The following is a 19,673-nucleotide window of genomic DNA, read 5'->3' as shown; positions in this document are numbered from 1 at the left end:
TGGACTGCTTTGACTTGCGAAGAAGCTGTGTCTGTCCCTTCCTCCCCTTGTACCCTTCCAGTCTGCTCAGACGTGCCACGGCCTTATTTTTGTCACAGTTAGGTAACATTGAGCTGCATTTACAGCAGGGATATTGTAGGACTGAGCTCTGTGAAGAAATAATATTAGAATTTTTAAACTCCCAAGGGGAGGAGAAGGACCTTTAGTTAGCAAATAATAGGCTTAGCCCATAAACTGCTCATTTAAAAAAAAAAAATAAAAAAAAAATGCCATGCATCAGGAAGGAAATGGGTAAGGAAAAAGTCTTCAAATAATTTACACATAAGAAAGAATTCTTGGGTGTGGATGGAGGGTTGCATTATTTTGAAATGCATTTAGTATTTTAAAAATATAGGAACAGCTTTGCTTGAAGTCACTTGTCCCAGGCAGTTACGCTTACACCTGTATGTTGTTGAAGCAACACGAGAGGTAGGTGAGTTGGGGAAAGGTATTTAGGGAAGTTTGTGCAGCTGGAAAAGATCTTTAAATTTGAATTCTTAATGGAAAACTTATGAACGCACCAGAGCTGAACAAATATTTCAGTGTGAATAATTTATATGACAATGCTACTAATAATAGCAGGCTGCTGCAATTCTACGATACGGCTAGCACAGTTTGGCTGACAGAGGAGGAGAGGTGTCACTGTCATATGATAGCCCTCGCTCTGTCTTGCGCTGCCTGGGATTTCACCTTGGACCGAGCCAATCCATCATTCTGCTAAAGAAAAAATAACAGCTGGGTTTCTCCATAAAACAAAAGAGTGTGATTGAAGGATATTTTTCTCCATTTTCCTCCCTAATAACTTACAAGTTTTCCCTTGTAGAAAGTGGAACCTTAGAAAGTTTCTTCCAAAATCAAAAGCTTGCTCACAGATTGACTGTTAAATGTGCTCTGTGCGTTTGTCAGGGATGCTCTAAGTGATACTGAAGCTGACAGAATACAAGCAGGAGCTGACAGCTTCACTCCAGTTACAGCTGATTAAAGGCTGCAGGGGCCTGGGGGCCCCATCTCGAAAAGAGGACCACTGCAAATTCACCAGAGCACTTCCAGACTGCATGTTTTACATCGGCTGGCACGGAGTGCTCTAAGTATCACACTCGGTAATCAACTTCTGCCTCCAATTTTGGAGTGTTTGATAACAGATACAGACAAGAAGTTAAAAATGCAAATGAGAATTTCCTTACATTATGTATGTACATTACATTATGTATGACAAGCGGCAGTGTAAAATGTAAGCATTGCATATGTTAAACTTCAGTGTATGTTTTAGAGCCATTTGTGGCTCTAAAGCATGACTCAAAGCTTGAGGTTGGGTCCTCTGCCAGCCTTCTCCCCATTTCCACACCAAAGGCGTACATTGAGCCCTTGCAGGCCGAGTATGCTGGCTGTTCAGTTTGGGAGCTCTTCCCTAGGCTCTGTAGCCAAGGCGTTCAAGCATAGCTAGGGATCCAGTGTGACCTAACCAGAATCATAAAAAAAAAAAATCTCGGTATCAAAGAGTGTTTGGCACTGCCTGGAAACAAGACAGAGAGCACATCTCCTGCTTTTCTGAATGTTCTAATTTATAACTTCCAACTGCTAGCAAGTATGCGGTGCTTGTGTATGCTGTCTATACCTTGTGCCTTAGCCTATGCTGAGTGAACATCTAATTGGAGAAATCTTTTCCTCTCTGTTCTGTCCCAGGTCAATTTTACATGGCGGGTGTTTTTTCGTTCCTTCACTAATGCAAAGAGAACATCCCAAACAAATATCCCCTCCCAAACATGGATAATAAAATATCACTTTTTTTTTTTTTTTTTAAGTGTTACTAAAATCATTAGAGAATTTTCCTTGCATTATTTCTACCAGGAGCTTTCTATTAAGCAAAACAACCACATTTCCCCCTTCTGCCCTAAATTTCAGTCTTGCTTTATTAGCACCAGAGGCCAGATTCTCAAAACTGCTGATTAAAAAAATCCATGCAATCTTTAGAACACTTTGGCAAGGTACTTTTTTAAAACACTGGAAAATAAATTACAGCTTGTGGCTTAAAAATCAGAACTGCAGGCACAAAATATAGTAAGTCAAGTAATAGACATTTGTTAGCTTTTTTTTTTTTACATTAATCCATTAATATATTTTTAGAATTGCTAAATATTTAAAGCTCCAGATTGAGAGCTATTTTTAGGGTGATTTCTTTGCTTAAGTTGAGCTCAGGTAATGCTTTTGATCTCCATTTTCATTCACCTAACTGGAAATTAGTTTTTCAAAGGTGGATATTTCTTGAGAAGACGACCCACATGATGTGCCTCCAAATAAAAGGAATTCAAAAAGCGTATCTGTCCTGATAGCTTAGTGATGGGAAGTTGTTTATAATTAATTTAGACAAACTGTTCAACAGTGTACCAGTATATCAACAGAACCTTTTCATAGTCTGAGTCCTCTTGTGTTGATTTTTAAAAGGCAGCCAGTAACACCTGGGGGCTTTTAAACTGCAGAACTGAAGGAATTTGCCGATTTCCTCCTACTGAGCAACAAGAACCCTATATAGGCATATTTCAGTAGGTATGTATGTGGATGTATGTATGTGTCTGCATATATATTTTTACATACATACACTTATTTAAGTATATATACACATGTATAAGTTCATGTATATAGAAAATATATACCATGAATACAAACATGCACACACATATGTACAGTACCCTTGCCTCCTTGTCTCCCAGTCTTCTTTGAGACTGTCTTTATTTGTTTTAAATCACTTTTTGGCTCGATTAAAGCTCTGATGGAGCCATTAAATTCTTCCTCTGATGGTATTTCAGACTTATTTTCAATTAAAGACAATACAAACAAAAAAAGCAATAACAGGCAAATATAAATGCCGTTACTGGATTACTTGATTTTTTTTTTTTTAAAAACACAAAATCAGAAACATAAATTAGAATCTACACGTTAAAAATGTGCCCACTTAAAAAGGACACACTGATGTTTTGACTAGGATTTGACTTGCAAAAAAAAGTGAGTGCAGTGTGTGTATGTGAGGGAGACTGGAAAAGAGAGAGCTTAGGAAAAGCAAATGTGCTCTGCAGAAGTAGTTCAGTTTGCATAATTTATTTTAAATATGGATCATCTCTGGTGAGTGAGTGCTCCCTCCCTCACCCCGCCCCCCCCCTTTTTCTTTTAAAAATAGGAATTTCTGTGCTGCTTGTGTTCCAATATTCCAGTTCAAACAGGGTGCCTGGCAGTAGCTCAGCACCTGTGTAGTTGACTACTTACTGCTGACGAGCCTTGCTTGCCGGTAATCTAGATTTATGGTAAGTCTACCCTTTCCCTTCATCTACAAGGTCCGGGGACATTCGGGTAGCCAATCTGCCCTTAAATATGTCTCTGAGGAAATGGTGCTAATTAGTATTGGAATTTACAGCCTTCCATTTTATTGACTTGTCCTACTTTCTTCGATAATTAACTAATGAGTAAAGTAATGAGCTATGTTAGTCAGTCATGATGTTCAATTAAACAGCAAATCAATTATTGAAAATAGTTTTGGACAGCGCTCGTGTCGTCATGGGGAGTGTGTGTGTGTGTGTGCACACGCGTGTTTTGAATGCATGCCCTAGATGTGGCAGCGTCCCTCCCTGGAGGGTACCTGGCTGCAGGGGGGGCCGCATGATCGCAGCCAAACCCGATCAGCGGTCCCTCTTGCCCACGTTGTCCACCCTCTGCTGAGCTCCCCTAAATAGCGCCCTGACGCTGCGCCTTCCCAAGGTGAGCTTCTTTGCAGGGCGTCCCAAAAGCCTGAGAAAGACCAGATTGCCATAAAATAGAGAGTGCTTTTCGTGATGGGGAGGTCGGCAGAGGGATGTCACAAAGCAGGCGTGCCCGTTCACTGCTGTGACCCCTCTGCCTCTTTTCTTGCCGCATGAGACCTTTTCTACTGGTGAGCAGGGCGACCTGTCCCAGAGCTTGGCGTTAGGGCAGCAGGGACTAATACACAAATATTAGTCCTCAAAGCTCTACCTCTCTTCTGGCCACAGCAATACCCAGGAGCAACAGAGAGGATGGCAAGGAGTTAAGGATTTTTTTTCCCCTGAGGGCTTTTCATACCAGCCTGAGCAGCGATTGGCCATGGGAAGAGGCTTCCAGGACCATCATGTCACGAGTCCCCTGCACCGTTCCCACACGGTGGGGTGGCACCAAACCTGGGGGGGCACCGCACATACACTCCTGTGCGGCCACTGGCAGGTCGGGTTGTGGTTTGCCGGGGCAAAGCAGTGACTCTGGGCCTGGCCTCAGTCCGTACAAGCACAGGTGGCTTCATCTGGCATGGGCCAAGCAAAGATCTTTTTTGTCAGGATGGGAAATGGACATTTATTTATCTCCCTAATGTTGTGAGTGCAATTTTGCCTAGGAAATGTGAAGGGCAGTTTCAGCAAAGAAAACTGTAGCGCTTATCATCATTCAGTAACTTGCCAGGTCTTCAGGTTTAATTATTCTTTCGTTTGAACTTTTCAGCCTTCCTTCAGGTCTTTTGCTTCATCCTGTCTGCTGCATTAGCTGATAGCACTTCCACGCCTGCTGCCCATAACTTTGCCTGCTTTCAAGCTCACCCTCCTACTGACGCCCAGCTTGTTGCGTTTGCAGTTACTTTTAGTTTTGCTTTCGGTGTTAGAACATACCGCAGCATTATTCCCACATACAGCAAGCAAACCTGTCCTGAAAATTCAACAGTCCGGGAACAACTTTTACTGTCCTACGCTTTATCTGTATAAATAAGAAGTTTTGACTTGCCCTGTCAAAAGACCACTTTGTTGTGGGCAGCAGCAGCTTTTAGAGATGAAAGTAATATTGCATTAAGCAGTTTCGTGGTTTTAAAAAGCAATAAAATGTAAAGGTTATTAGATGGAAAATTTAGGTTGGGCTTAAAATTTAAACCTAACATTATCAGATACGCTGAAGCAGAAATAACACTCCTAAAGCCCTGCTGTGCTCTCTCGCAGTTCTGTTTGAGTAGCAAAGTGGCACAAATAGTGCCATGACATGCTCATAGGCTCTGTAGTCATACAAATGTGCCCTATAATTATTTGTTATTAATAACAGTCATCATATGATGATTTTTTTTTTCCCCCAAAGGTAGTGAGCATGCAGAAACCTCCCCCCCCTTCCAAATTCAGAAGGAAAAGCAGGCCAGTGAGCAAGGTGCCTAAATGCAGAGAGGAGACTGAATACGTTGGCCTTAACCATCCACTTGAATCGCAATTCATTAGAGAAACAACAAGCCAAAACAAATCAAAGACAGTTCAAAAAAGGCAACATAAAGTTTTCATTTCCAAACAGTTTTAATTCACTGTTTGTGCTCTTTACTGAGAATATGCAAGGAACACAAACATTCCCATATGAATTAAATTACAATTTACATATGAATTACATTAGAAATATGAGCTACACTAAAGAGATAATTAGTGCTGTCCTGGGTTATGTGAGCGCAAACAAAATTAAATAAGAACAATTTCAAAGCCAAGTTTTGCTTTGCCTCTTCAACTAAGCTGGTTTAATCAGTGATAATGACTGAAATAAATCCACTACATATAAAACAACGCACAACATATCATACTGTGTGAAATGCCATTACTAAGTCCCATGCCTTGGTAAATCACGCAGTCAAACAGGAGTGCAATGTCACCGATATGATGCTACAGAAAATTTGCCACTGCTGGGTGCCCAGCGCTGACGGTGGTGGTCCCTGAGGCTTGCAAGGAAGCAGGACCCACTACAGACTAGCGTCGCTGCGCTGCTCCAGCGAGAGTAATGGGGGGGGGGGGGCTGTGAGAGTGTGTGTCAGGGGCTTTTTAAACCTTACATATGAATGAGAAAGAGCTGCCACAGAAAAAACCGCCAGTGCTAGCAGAGAGCAATGAGAGGGAGGGGAGCTGGAGAAGCCGGGGGGGGGGGTGAGGGGGGGAAGGAGAAAGTGAGAAAGATAAAAATACCAAGCAGAAGCAGACTACCTGTGCATCAGTGCCTCAGCCCCTAAATAGAGCTATGGTTTATGACTACCTTGCCTAATGAGCTAAACTCTGGTGACCATAAAACTGAAATATAATTATGACATTAAAGATGCCTATATTTGAACTTAATTATTAATTAATTTAATGAGAGAATAGGAGGTTGTAAAATTGCTAATTAAACGGCTCTGTAAAACTGCAGACGGCAGAGGATTTACCAAATGATGAATCCCACAACAGTATTTGAGCTATATCAATATTCTATTAATATACAGTATGCCAGAGGTACTGGCTAGTGCACTACTCACAGTTAAGCCGATGTGACAGGCATACAGAGTGAAAGAAAATGAAGGACATAAAATTCTAGATGACAGCAACCTTGAAGACGATCTCTGCCCCCACCTCTGTGGCAGTTTCTGAAATCAGTTAAATAAACTCAGAAATGCAGGATAAAAATCAATCTTACCATCGCAAATGTGAATAAATTGGCTTGAAGCAAACGACCCACCTATGGTCTTAGGCACCGTGGTGTTGTGTCGCTCTCCGCTTGCGTGCGGGAATGGTCAGAGCTAATCTGGACTTAAGTGCAACAGAACGGGAGGGATGCAGCGTGCGTGTGTGTGTGGTGTGTGTGCGCGTGTGCCCGCCTGCATGTGAAAGAGAAGCTGAGCGAGAGCAAAAAATAACTGTCCCCGTGTGATTAGTGAAATTAAACTCAAGTGAACCTTCAGGGGCTGAATGCGAACCTATGGGGGAAAATTTTAGAGATTCCCACACTGCATTATCAGCATGCGAGGAATTTTGCTGTAACGTTTGAATGGCAATGCCATTTGGATGACATTCATTTAAAAATATAGAGGAGGAGTGCAGGAAAATGTTTTCTTTTAGCATTGAGCCTAATTCAAGGAACGTCAAAAGAAAATGCATGGGGTGTCTCAACCTGCATGTCTCTCAATGTCAGTCATGACTTAATTACTGGGATAAAAGCAAAAGGAAAAATTTAAGTATCCCTTTGTAGTTTTGTAGGAAACAATGAAATACCACTGGGCAGTGTAACAGAAAAATACCAGCAACACCAGGTTAAATGTATGAGATATGTTTTAATATTTGCACAAATCCTTAGAACTGTTGCTTTTTATATCTGCCATGTGGCATAGCTTTTCCTTCACACGTTTTTTTAAATGCCCTGTTGACAGCCGCAAGAAGCAATCTGACAAGAAAGATCAAAGATACGATATCAAGAAAATAGGGTGGAAGGAGACTCACCCCCCACTCTAAGGAAAACAATACAGTCATTACAGTAACATCTCCCACTTCTGGAAAATGGATGGAGGATCTTGAGGCTAAGGATAGGAGTTGTAATTTATGAAGCAGATCATCTTGAGTGCCATCACGTGGCATGTACAGGACAACCAGGTGATCAGGCCCAGTCAGCATGGGTTTATGAAAGGCAGGTCCTGCTTGACTCACCTTCTATGACAAGGTGACCCGCTTAGTGGATGAGGGAAAGGCTGTGGATGTTGTCTACCTAGGCTTTAGTAAAGCCTTTGAGGCCGTTTCCCGCATTCTCCTGGAGAAACTGGCTGCTCATGGCTTGGATGGGCATACTCTTCACTGGGTAAAAAACTGGCTGGGTGGCCAGGCCCAAAGAGCTGTGGTGAATGGAGTTAAATCCAGTTGGCGGCCAGTCACAAGTGGTGTTCCCCAGGGCTCAGTACTGGGGCCAGTTCTGTTTAATATCTTTATCAATGATCTGGATGAGGGGATCGAGTGGCCCCTCAGTAAGTTTGCAGACAACACCAAGTTGGGCGGGAGTGTTGATCTGCTTGAGGGTAGGAAAGCTCTGCAGAGGGATCTGGACAGGCTGGATTGATGGGCCAAAGCCAACTGTATGAGGTTCAACAAGGCCAAGTGCCGGGTCCTGCTCTTGGGTCACAACAACCCCATGCAACGCTGCAGGCTTGGGGAAGAGTGGCTGGAAAGCTGCCTGGCGGAAAAGGACCTGGGGGTATTGGTCAACAGCTGGCAGTGTGCCCAGGTGGCCAAGAAGGCCAATGGCATCCTGGCCTGTATCAGAAATAGTGTGGCCAGCAGGAGTAGGGAAGTGATCGTGCCCCTGTACTCGGCACTGGTGAGGCCGCACCTCGAATACTGTGTTCAGTTTTGGGTCCCTCACTACAAGAAAGACATGGAGGTGCTGGAGCGTGTCCAAAGAAGAGCAGCGAAGCTGGTGAAGGGTCTAGAGCACAAGTCTTATGAGGAGCAGCGGAGGGGGCTGGGGTGGTTTAGTCTGGAGAAAAGGAGGCTGAGGGGAGACCTTATCGCTCTCTACAACTACCTGAAAGGAGGTTGTAGCAAGGTGGGTGTCGGTCTCTTCTCCCAAGTAACTAGCGATAGGACAAGAGGAAATGGCCTCAAGTTGCACCGGGGAGGTTTAGATTGAATGTTAGGAAAAATTTCTTCACCGAAAGGGTTGTCAAGCATTAGAACAGGCTGCCCAGGGAAGTGGTTGAGTCACCATCCCTGGAGGTATTCAAAAGACATATAGATGTAGCGCTTAGGGCCATGGTTTAGTGGTGGACTTGGCAGTGCTAGGTGTCGTGGTTTAACCTCAGTCAGCAACTGAGCACCACACAGCCGCTCGCTCACTCCCCCCCAGCCCTGGTGGGATGGGGGAGAGAATTGGAAGAGTAAAAGTGAGAAAAACTCGTGGGTTGAGATAAAAACAGTTTAATAACTGAAATAAAATAATAATAATAATGTAATAATAATAATAATGATAATACACAAAGCAACTGATGCACAGTGCAATTGCTCACCACCCGCCGACCGATGCCCAGCCAGTCCCCGAGCAGCGGCCCCCCCGGCCAGCTTTCCCCAGTTTATGTACTGAGCATGATGTCACATGGTATGGAATGTCCCTTTGGCCAGTTTGGCTGTGCCCCCTCCCAGCTTCTTGTGCACCTCCAGCCTTCTCAGTCGGTAGAGCATGGGAAACTAAAAAGCCCTTGGCTAGTGTAAGCACTGCTTAGCAACAACTAAAACATCAGTGTGTTATCAACTTTGTTCTCATCCTAAATCCAAAACACAGCACTGTACCAGCTACTAGGAAGGAAATTAACTCTATCCCTGCCGAAACCAAGACACTAGGTTAACGGTTGGACTTGATGATCTTAAAGGTCTTTTCCAACCTAAATGATTCTATGTTTCTATTCTGTGATTCTATGATTCCCAAGTCTTTTGTGACTTTTGAAAAAATTACAAAAACTTTTTGTACCTGAGTTTTTGCTTTCTAAGCTAGGAAAAAGAGCAGTTTATTGCCACTTATCATTCATGTTTCAGATCACTAAATGGAAACTTGCAAATAATTTCTGAGAAAGTGATCTCTAGAAGTCGCTTTTTATTGACTGGTTTGGGACAAGACTTTAGAAAGTGTCACTACTTGCTTTGTTTTGGTTTTTAATGTCCATCTTGGGACATACAAACAAGGTAATCTTAAGGAGCTGTGCCCTTCACATGATGGCCTTGTTTACCTTATCTCAAATACTAATACAGTTCGCAGTCTCTTGATACCCAGAAACCTCACTGGTGGGTTTTGTATGAGAATCTGCAGCTAAAAGAGCTGCTGCTTTAAAAAAATCTTGATCCCAATTTAGAAAACTACTCTGGCTGGTTTCTATCTTATAATATGTGCAATTAATAAATATGAAAGCTTCTATGCATTTATTATCATTATATCATGCCCTGCAGTTTTATAGATCCAATTTCTCAAAAAGTGACTTTTACCAGAAATAAAACCAGACAGATTTCTTCTATTGTGCGACCAGCTATCGAGCCTGCCCCTTGACTGGAGGCTTTTGTGAGATCTGAACCATGTTTCACTCACTCAGGTTTCAATCCCAGCAAGACAGACAGTGAGTTAAGAGTTGGAACAGGTGGGTTTCTAGTAGAAAGGAAATGCCAGATGACTCATCATCACCACGTTGCAGGTTACATGTTTAGAGCATCAAAGAAATGGCCTCTTTATCTTCCCCAGAGCTACCACATGGTGAACTTTATTACTGGTAGGTCGCACTCCTTGCTAGAGAAATTCAACCTGCAGCACAGTGGCTGGCTTGAAACAGAAGAGAAAGAGGGGCAGGAAATCTGAGGATGCTCTTATCTCCAAATTTACCTTGATGCAGCCATTGCTGGCAGCTCCCTATGAGAAAGAAATATTTGAGATATTGGTGAGAGTTATTGTCAAACCAAAAGCCTATTGCTTGTTTTCTGTGATACTTACTGCCATCCAGTTATGAGGAGATCCTGGGCAGGGATGGGCAGGGACCTCCTTGTTGCAGAGTGTGAGAGGCCCAGCCGACAGCTCTGAACCTGAAGTTCATGGTCATCTTCATAAGACTGGTCACTGCAGACCCTGGGAGAAAATGATTTTGCCATCTTGCTCTGCTCTGAGGGCAGGAGGCTGATCACCGTCGCCTGACAGTGATCATAGGGGTTAGCGGGGCAAGCGTCTCTCTGGGTACCAGCAGCCGTGGTAGCAGTGCTGCTCCCAGCCTTGTGTCACGTATCACCCCAAAGTGGTTCACAAACTAGTAGCAGCAACTTGGCTAGCATTTATGTACATCACAGTTTGCAAACCTCCGGGGTTGCACATTCCTTAAACATTATGGGTAAAATCCAGCTGTGGCCCAGAGCTAAACCATACAGTTGACAGTTGACAGGGGTACCTCTCAAGGTTGATTACCAGGAGAGAGCTCCAAAGTAAGAACAGGCGTGATTAACTACTATTGGTATTGCAGGCGTGTGCCAGGGTCTCACTGCAATACATGTGAAAAGTGTGTACAAACCCAAAGCTTTCATTGATTTTATTTAATTTCTGAGGATTTAAATTGTTTGTTTTTAATTGTGACTTAAATCATCAAGGAGGTTAACTTGGTTTAAGTTATCTGTTATCTTGTTTGCATCTGTCCTTTTTTTTTCCCCTTTAGAAAGCTTTCCTTTTTTCTGTTGGTTTTTAAGCTGTAAAATATGTGTTAAATACATCCTTCAAAGGAAGCTGCATAAAGTTAATGTATTTGTCGCTGATCAGAAGGATACATTATATCTTTGTGCATTTAATTGGTTGGTTTTTTAGTTTAATATAATTTAACTTATCTTCTTCCTTTTTTACTTTCATGTAATGTTAGAATATGGCGAGTGCTGTACCTCCACTTCATTAGGTGAATACTATTTTTTTCTTTGGTATTTGTGTTAAACCCTATTTATATAGAACTCACAACATCTTTACAACTGCAGGAAAAAAATAACTTTAAAATAGTTCTCACTAAGTAAATAAATCTATCTTAAACTTGATGGATGTGCAGAAGGGAAAAATATATTTACTTGAACAGTTTTTTTTCATTTAAAACAAGTATATTAAAGAAGTCGAGTAATGGCGTAGTTAAACCAACGGTTTCTTTTCATAATGTCCATCAAGGCCTTCAAAATGGTAGAGCTCAACCTTTTAAGTCTACTATATACATCATAATTGAAAGACAAAAAAAAGCTCTTTACATTTTTCTAACTTGCAATTAGTTCCTAATGTTGATTGAAGTATACATCGATTGGAACTAACTGAATACTTTGAAACAAAGAAAAAAATTTGTTTATTCCTGAAAACAAAATTTCCATGGGCAAAAATTCCGTAAACTTTAGTTTATAGTTCTTTACTAGTGATTCCACAAGATCAGTGTTCTGACTTGTTTCTAAAACCTCAGAGTAAGACTAGCACTTCTTAAAATCATGTGGCATTGCAAAGCTAAAAAGATAGAGAAAAGACAAGGCCCAGTTGAGAAAAACATAAGTTTCTTTTTAACACTTAAAGTCTGCAGATTTGAAAGTCTGTGAAAATGGAGGTTTACTGAATTTATCAAAAAACAACTGAATTTGCATTAGTTGCTATTATTGCAATCTTTCTTTAAATTAAAAGAAATTATACAGAAGATAAGAAATATATGGATTCAACTTTTCCCTCTCAGGAAAACATGCCAAGGATTACATTTGGTTTGAAATCTGAAAGCTAAAAGGTGTTCTCCCAGGTATATGCATTATCAGTATGGCAAAAGTTTGAATTGGAATTAAATTAACAACTCTATTGTTCCACAAGGTGAAAATAATCAAGCTAGCTCCACAAACTAACTGAAGTAGGTTAGCAGTCGTGAAATATATAAATATTTTTGAACACACAGGCATCAAGTAGATCTGTGCAGCATTGAGATGTTATTTTTGACAGATGGCTTATGATTACAGGGTATTGGGAGAAGGACAGAGGTCTGTTTATTTTTTGTTAGTTTTTCACGAGGTCACAAGTTCTTCTGGAAGAAAGATAAAGGAGACAACTTTGGGGTCTGTGGTCTAGAGTAAGCTCATGCCTACTTTTTATTTTGCCACTGGTTCTCACCTTTGCTTTAATCTCTTTACTCGCTGTTTATTTATGAATAGCCTGTAAACTTTTCCATACCCCAAATTAGATAATTATCATAAACCCTCCCCCAAATGCAAGTGTGTAGAGGACAGCAAACGGATTTCAGCTGCTGAAGCAAGCTGCCATGACCTCTGTGGATATTTTGCTGCAGGGAATTACACAGCCTTTCAGATGATGTCATGAGGAAGGTTGAAGCCTGGCAACCCTTCATGCTTGGCATGTGCTTGAAAAATCTAGCTGGATACTTTTCTTTTGTTCCAAATCACAAACCAGGCAAGCATCATAAACAAGAATGAGTCAGTCTTTCTGCTCCCAAACTCCAAATGTGTTAATCTTTTCCTTACCCTGTCAGTTTTGATTTAATTCTGGAGGAAAAGGAAGGTAAGAAAGCAGCCTGACTGAGGTTGACTGCACTCTCCCACAAACCTAAAGAACCAAGGTCTAACCTCTCCTTGTGTTTTCTAGCAGTCTTGGCCACGCACGAAGCAGATCAGCTTTTGCTCTAGTGTTCAGAAATGGTTGTCCCACAAACCCTGGGTGCCCGGCAAGCTGCTCCACGTCATGCTTCTGCTGCATTAGCATGCTTTGACTACTGTTTGTCCAACCGAGGGAAGGCATCAGGAATAAAATCATTCTACAGGCAACCCAGGATGACTCTTTAGCCTACTCCCCCCCCCCCCCCCCTTCCCCATGGTTGTTAATTGTGTTATGCTTGAATGCAAAACTTGTTACAAACCCAGTTGGTCAGAAGAGTGTTTAAAAACTGTTCTAAATACAGTTCCTGTCCTAGATTTCAACGGGAATATTCATATAGTTAAAACTACGTGCCTGTTTAAGTGCTAGACTGCATTTATAGGCAAATTTTAGCCTTTAACCCCACCTTAATCTTTTGGGGTTTTTTCCTTTTGTTTTGTGGAATTAGATAATTCTTTTTTGTTGTATAAAATGCTTCCATTTTATATTAAAGGCTTACAGAGAAAGCCACAGCCATGCATGACAAACATGCTAAAAAAACCCTAATAAAAAGAAACAGCAGTATAAAAACAATATTGAAAGATGTAAATCCTAGCTCTAAAAAAATTTAAATAATCTAAATATAGCAAAGGTACCTTACCTACATGCACGTACAGTTTGAGGCAATGTTTTCTTCTGAAAGAGAAATCTGACTGTAGACTATATGACATAATTTAAGTAAATATTGCCTGGAAAAATAACAACTGTCTGTTTTCAGCAGATCCACTTGAGAAACTAAGGGTAAAAAGAAAAAGGTTAGCAAAGCATCTCAGAAGTGCAGGTATGATAGCATTAAAAAAAAAAATCTCTGAAGAATTAAAGGAAGGGATCATAATGCCACCATTTTTCTTATATGTAGAGATGGCTTGAAGGAGGAGAGGAAGGTAAAGGCACACGTCTTCTGTGAAAGGCTTCTAATGCCTGGGATATGATTGATTCATCTGTGGCTTCAGCTTTGTGGGTGTGAGAGAAGTCATAAAAACTGGGAGATAAGTCACTCTGCATTCTGGGATGAGGAGGGGGAAACCCCAAAATTCTTGAGTTCCTACCATTAGCAACAGAAGAGATGCCTGACATAGTAAATCAGTTTGGAAGGATTAAATAACAATTTGGTCTTTGCATTATGAAAAGTAAGATCCCATCTGGTATGAGTTTGCTTCTTGTTTACAAATGCCTTAGTTTGAATGAAGAATAGAAAAAAGAGTTATTGCTCATTCCCTCAAGCAAATGGGAAATCCAGCTGATGATGGTCCTCCATCATAGGCAGGTCAGCAGAATGTCATTTATAGATGACCATGGATGTCTCCTCAGGTAGGTCCATGGATGTACATGCACTTGGCCGTGCCTAAGCTTTTCTGGTGACATGAACTCCCTTCAAACATATCTCATTTCCTTTTGATGCATCCTGTCACAGTAACGTGGTCTATCACTGCATCACCAAATTATATTAGGACACATGACAACAGCCACCCAACTGGATGACCTCACTCTTGCCCTACTTTGATCTAGTTCAATCATTTCTGGTGACTCAGGTGTATAAAACAATTCCCAGGAGATGGCTGAAAAAAACTGCTGATCACATGGGTTGCATATGCTTTTGGGAATACCAACTGCAGTGAACAACTGGGCAGCACAAGTTTAAGTTACACAAAGGATTTAAGACATACATAAGAAAATATATTTCCTAAGACCGTACCAACCCTAACCGCAAGTTTAAAGGCTTTTTTTTTCCATGCTGTCTTCCTAAGGGGTCAAATTTGAAAACGCAACCCACAAACAAAACATTAAAGATAATAATGGGTCAATCTAACGTACTGCTTGTTGTAATCAAGAAGGAAAGCTACATGTATACACATGATGAACAAACATAAATACTGTAATTATAGCAATGCTAACACAGATTCTCCTGCTCCACCTATGTACCTGTGATGTCAATACATTTACACACACATTACACTCATATGAATGAGAGCAAAATTTATTCTATTAAGACAAAGGAGATAATGAATGAGTACTATCAGTTTCATATTTGGGTGTCTCTTATTTAAGCCACCTTTGGGAGTAGTTTAAGAGCAGAGGGTCTGATTCTTATTTACACTACTAACATAGCAATGTAAAATAAACTTAAACAAGGGTGTAAATTACATTTAATCTGCCCAGCCTGATACAAAAGGGACAGTAGTATAAATGAGAAACTGTCCCAGAAGCTCTCCCTCTGCAAATTGATTAATAGATCAACGTTAGCTGCAATCTAGTTATCCTCTAAACAAAAATGACTTACTGTTGTAATAGAATGGAAGTTTCTTTTAAACTGCTTGACTTGAACACAAGGAAAAACAGTACATGTATATTTACTTTTCTCTGTTTTTTTCCATTTATATCAGTTGATCTAATGAGAGGCATTGCCTTTCTCAACATGCCTTCCTTCTCTTCTGTCTCTTTACACCAGCACGGCAACAGGAACATTCTACCATAAAAGTATGTGTTACATTTCAAAAATGCAGCAGGAGAGAAAAATTTAAAATTCATTTTTCCTTCCCTTCTCTCCTTGTGCTCCTCAAGCTCTTTTGTATTGCCACTTTTTTCTGCTCTGCTTATAGTGAGGTTTATTTCTGCTCCAGCAATGCATTTTAGACGCGGGTGGATCACAGTTATGTGTTAAATCATGAACAAAACCAATCTCTCTCCCTCTCCCTCTCCCCCCCTTTCTTGTTGTCTGTCCTTTTTAGTTAAACGTAGCTTCTAGGTTAATGATTCATTCTTCTAAAAGGCTGCTGTGCCTACCAGATTATACTGTAAAATCTGTCATTCTGTTTATGTTTAAAAATACAAGATTAAAGCAGTGGTCATGCTGAGGGAAATGGTTCTCACACGTAACAAGAAAGGATCAATCCACGTCTGCTGAATCCAGGCTGTTTTAGCAGAGGCTGCCGTTTTGGTGTGCTGCCAGACCCCAAAGAAATACGTGTGAGCTTTGAAACTTGGTAGCCATTCTTGCACTGAGCACAGCAAGGACCTAAAATAGGGCTTATCACACACTAATGTACCTTTGAAAGTTACAGCAGCCTAACTGTCTGTAAATTGCAGGGAAAGCACTTGAGAAATAAATTATTCAGTCCTATCGGGAAGTGAAAATGTGAAAAATTTTATTACAAAGTAGTCTGTATGGTACCTTTAAAAATATTTGGGGCTAGGAATTTGCAACTGGTACCATGGAATCGATATCCAGGTCATAGATAGCCAAATTATCAGTGGCACTAATGCTTTTTTTTTATAGTATTGTGCATTAGCATAAAGACAAATCAGAGCCAACCTTAGTATATTCTTTTTGTTACTACAGTGTGACTTACTCACCAGATCAAATAGGTTGATCCATAAAAACTAGTTGGGTATGTAACGCCAGCCAGATATTAGATTTGAGACTTGTATACACTTGAAAATTTACAAAAATAGCTCATTTGAAATAATTGCTCTGGAACAGCTATTTGGGCAGAAAGCTGTAGGGATGTTTCTCAACCATTTTAGATTAGTTATCTCAGTAAATTTCTAAGTATAGACAAGCCCTCGTGATGTGTTCTGCCAAATGAAGATTGTTCTATTCAATTAGCTCTCATTAAAGGAGGCAGAGAGGGGTAAAAGTAGATTCTCATTAAGTACAAATTTTCATATTTATTAAGCAGAGGCGAGAATACACAAATTCAATTTCACATGTATTTTTTACTCATTGAGTGAAGCAGGCCTTCTAAAGAAGCCACGAGCCTACTCACTGGAGACTTAAACGTGTCTGAAAAAGGTTGGCTGGCGTTTGAGGGACCCGGGCTGATGGGGATGCTGCCATTCTAGGTGAGGGTCTGAATTATGGTTATGAATCACAATTATGAATTATGATTATTTCAAGGAAAGGTTGTAGTGGAAACATCTTACGTTTGGTGTTTTTTTCTCCCCAAAATTTCTGGCTCAATTTTTAAGCAGGACAGGAAGTAGTTTTAAATAAAAGGCTAATACTTTCGGGGGCAGGGAGTGAAAACACCGTATGTCAGATGTCAGCTTCTCCATAAAGGTCAGAGTTGCCCACCAAAAGCTGACATCTTTTCTAACTGCAGCGTTTCAAGCAGTGGTGCATTTAAGCACTGAGGAAGCAGAGTTTGAGTAGGAAATCCAGACTTTCACCCATTATATCTGTGAGTAGAAAATGCCGTTATTTGGTACTCAGTGCAGTCCTCGGGAGTGCTGTGTTGAAGCTGCTCTCCGTGTTTGCACTGCTGCCCGTGACCTTCCCCTGTTCCAGAATACTGTGTCTTAGAGAAAAAACTTCATAATTCTTTCTAAAACCCCATGACTAAAGAAATTGCTACATGCATATGGATTAAAAGCTAGACTGTTTATTATACATATTTAGATCCTAATTGGACATAGATTACTATCCAGGCCAGACTAAACACTTTTAATCTACCAAACCAGTGCTGGCTATAAAGAGAGGGTGATATAAATGTTTAATATATCCTATATCATCTTTCCCAAAATGGTTTCTATTTATCATCCAAGTACCTAATCAATGCAACTATATATAAAAACCACAGATTTTATAGTCCAGTAATAAGTACATGCAAATTATGTTGCCATATAAGCATACTGGCTCAAAAAGATGTATAATACCTATCAGACTAGTTAGCCATTATCTTAATTATGAAAGGATTATCCTTGTAAAGGCAAGGCCATAATATAATAGGAGTTCTGAAATATGAACGATCTCTAGCTATGTTTACCATTAATTCAGACTGCACTTATATTCCCATTTCCCCTTTTCTACTGTTTATTTTTGTTAATGTTTATGTGTCCCTTTGTAAGCAGCAATATGGTACAGCATCCCATCAAATGCACTGTGAAAGCTCCAAAGAGCCATCCTAAGTATATTAATCCTCCATAAAAATAAATAAGCTATATGAGAGAGAGCATTTCTATAAGGCTTGAGTGTTAGTACTGGCAGCTGGAGCATGAGGTGGTGAGAATGTGTGTGCCAATTTTGAGATTCATGCATGAAAAAGCTCTTTGTAGTATTTTTTTCTGAGATGGGTTTTGTTGGTGGATTTATTTTTTTCCTCTTAGTAAAGATTTCTCCACAATAAAGACACTGTCTTTATCCCTCTTCCTGTGGAAGTCAAAAATGCCTTCTGAAGGGCGGACAAAAGATAGGGGAGTCTGAAAGAGATCAGGTCACACAAGAAAGATGTTTCACAGTTGGGACTTTGCAAATACAATATAGAAAAAACAACAAATATAAGAAGTAAAAGCCCATCTCTTCCTAACATTACATTTGCTCTGATGCATTTTCTGAAAGCCGCCCAAGTATAACTATTTATTTTAACTAAAGTAATCAAGATTAATGTCAGCAGTTATGACACACGCTGTTTGCTAAAGAACACATAGAACAATTGCTCAAGGCAAGCTTCATTAAGAAATCAGATAAAATTAGTAAAACTGATTATATTTCAAAACTCAGCAGCGGCAGCAGCTCAAATTGCCATTCAGGAGTCTCCAATTAACACAATTGGTCTTGTTCACAATCAGCTTTGTAATCTCATTAGCCTATTATATTTTAATCATTGGGATAACTGCACAACAAAACTTATTTTATTTTTGCACTAACTGCTGGTGGCATAAGTGAACGTGCAACATACTTTTTCTTTCTCTTTTTCTTTCTTTTCCCTTTTTTTTTTTTCCTTTCCAGAGAACAATGCAGACTCCTTAGAGCATTATCCTGGTTACAGATTATTACCATACACTCCATCAGTGCTAGGGAACGCTGACAGCAGGCATCTAATTTGGCATTAATTGGCAGGGGACTAATTGCATAACTGACATTGCTAGTGAAACTTAGAGAGTATAAGGTAGGGACAGTACAAAGTATCGGAAAAGAGAGAGAGGGGAGAAAGAGCAAACAAACGCCTGCAGACAGCTCTGTGGACACATGCATATAACTCGTTTGCCTCTTTGGTGTGCTGCCTTGTTTCATAAATGTGTTCCAGAGATATTGGCCGTTGTAAAAACACAAAGTCTTTCTGTCCTTTAGGTACTGGCAGTCTGCAAATACCTACAATACCAGTGTTTCATTGATATTGAGTATTGCCTGCTGCAATGAGATTATGTTCTATTGATGGGAACTGGGGTGTAACATAGCCATCTACAGAAAGCAATAGGTTGCCCTATTTTCAAGCTGAAAATGTTATGTATTTTATGAACTGCCTCTATCTTGCACACCAGGGATGTCTCTGTGGCTAAAGCCATAATAGGATTTTCCTAAATGATACAGAAATACAAATATTCTGACTGAGCACTTTTCTGGGCTCGTCTTATTTACCAGCAAGCTTTGATACAGTATTTTGCTTCCATCTTTTAAAGGACATTTTCAATTTCCCATTTCCCTTATGAGTGCTTCCTGTAAAGGTGTCAATAACCACTAATTGCGTTCTGCTTGGCCAGTCTGCAAATCAAAACAGCAGAGGCAGCAAGCCAATATGCATTCAAATCCCGTTACTTGGCTGCCTCATTCTCAACTGGAAAGATATGAGAAGGCAAATATTCATACAGTTGTACGCGGGGAAATTCAGAGTTGCTCCTGCGATCTCCAAAGATACCTATGCGGCTGCTGTGTTAATTCCCAGACTTTTATTTTA

The sequence above is a fragment of the Aptenodytes patagonicus genome, chromosome 2 (assembly GCF_965638725.1).
Source record: "Aptenodytes patagonicus chromosome 2, bAptPat1.pri.cur, whole genome shotgun sequence".
Classification (NCBI taxonomy): domain Eukaryota; kingdom Metazoa; phylum Chordata; class Aves; order Sphenisciformes; family Spheniscidae; genus Aptenodytes; species Aptenodytes patagonicus.
This window is presented reverse-complemented; position numbering follows the sequence as displayed.